Raw genomic sequence first — 2,137 nt, 5'->3', positions numbered from 1 at the left:
AGCCCGGCTCCACCCCTGCCCGCTCCGCCGGCCTGCGTGCGCCCGCGGCCGCCAGCGCGTCACCGAGCCGGACGGCCAATCAGCACCCGGAGCGGCGCGGCGGCAAACCTGCCATTCATCCCGCAGGGTCCGGGCGGAGGGGCGGGGCCTCGCAGCTGGGGGCGGGGCCTCGCGGCGGAGGGGCGGGCTTAGGGGGAGAGGAGGAGGGCTGGAAGGGCGGCGCTCTCCTGGAAGGGGTCGAGGTGGACCAGGGAAAGCGAAGGGGCAGAGGGGAGAGGAGGAGAAATTGCGAAGGAGAGGATGGACGAAGACTCTTCAAAGTTGCTGTGAAGAAAATAGCAGCAAACAAGGACTTCTGTCTGCGTTCTAGTCCTGGCTGTGTGTCATTCATTCATTCTTCACCATTCATTTCTCCATAGCTCCATTCATTTATTCCTTCACCATTTTGAGAGCCAGCTCTTGCTACTGTGCGAGGCTCCAGGGCAGAGTTAAAAACCTTTCCTTGTGTGCCATGTGAGAAGGTTGGTATCCCTAAGAAACGCTGAGATTAAATGAGAACCACAGATGGGGATATCCTCTACAGAGATCTTTTTATTGACGTCCTCCTCTTCTTCTTTTTTTAAATCTAGGCAGTTTCCAAACAGACCATACAGTAGACATGAATCAGGATCCTGTCGCTAAACCTAAAACTAGAGGGCTTGCTGGAAGAGACGTTCAAAGGAAAGTGAATGATGGGTGACCTCTTGATCCTTTCCCTTATCACTCCTGGAATTTAGGTATGCTCCCCTCTAGGTAGGTAGCCTGTCCACACCCATCCTCCCACACCCCAAACCGGTGACTCTCAAGGGGCTATTAGGCCAGCTTGTTAGGAGTGTTTACTCTGCTGAAATTCTTTCACTCAGAATTCTAGTTCCCTTTCCTTGAGTATTTCCCAATGGACAGGTGCATTCCATGGTGATTTCATTAATTTCCCAAAAGAACTCCAGGAGATAGGCATTATCTTACTCATTTCACAGATAAGGAGACTGAGAATTTTGGAAACTTGCCAAAGGCAAATCTAGGATTTGTACCCATCTTTGTCTAATATTAAAGCCTCAGCTCCTTTTGGTACACCACACTGTCTCTCCCTAGGATTTTAAATAGTATGTGTCTTAACAAACAAACAAACAAACAAACAAACAAACAAGCAAGCAAAACTTTTTTTCTATACCAAGTGAGATATATATGAGGATGGATTAAAGTTTTCTCATCTGTCTGGCCACCAGGCTGAATAAATTGATTGGGGTGGGGAAGATTACAAAGGAAATAACTAATAAAAATAGATCTAAATAACAATATGAAATAACTCTAAGAAGGTTTAAAAAAACACAATGAACCAACAGATGATTTCAGGTCACATTCTACTAATTACTTAGGAATGTGCAGAGAAAAGAGGCTATGAGAATGTGGTGGGGCTAATTTGGGGAAAGGGTACAGGAAAGAAGGAAGTCCGGAGATGGATTTTGAATGCGATGATGGGCATGATTTGGCACAGCCTTTCATAAGGGGAGAATGGCTTGAACAAAGATGAGAAGTGGTTAGCGTGGGGAAAATTTGTGCGGGGCCACCTAGGTTTAGAAACATCAATGTGAATGGTATTTGCCCAAGAGAAAAAATGAGCAAGATAAAAATCAGATTAAACTAATAGAATAAAATTCCGTGACCTACAGGGTCATTTCTCTGCATTTCCACAGAAATGCAGGAATATTAACGAAGTGGCTTGTGTAAACAATATGGTCACACATTTAAATCAGCCTCATTGTTGGTGAAACCCATCCCCAAATGTAAAAGCAATCTTGAAAAGATAAAAATAAAAGACAAGAAACAGCTTTGAATTAATTATGGAAACACCTGGCACATTATTTTTGAAAGTGACATGTCCGTTTGGATCTGTTTCTGAAGGACAAATCCCAAATATTTTTGAGGAAAAGAGGTACTAGATTCAACTGAGAGATTAGTGTTTGGGGAGGGGAAGAAAGTGCACTAGCAGGATGTGACATTTTTGTTGAGCTCAGAGATACAGTTCTTTCTGCAAAATGGCAGACCCACACTTGCAGGGGCATGGCCCGTGCCTAGGAGAAAGAATTTGTGATGCACC

Source organism: Puma concolor, chromosome E1 (genome assembly GCF_028749965.1).
Source record: "Puma concolor isolate L17-30 chromosome E1, mPumCon1.1.hap2, whole genome shotgun sequence".
Taxonomy (NCBI): Eukaryota; Metazoa; Chordata; class Mammalia; order Carnivora; family Felidae; genus Puma; species Puma concolor.
Note: the sequence above shows the minus strand (reverse complement) of the source record.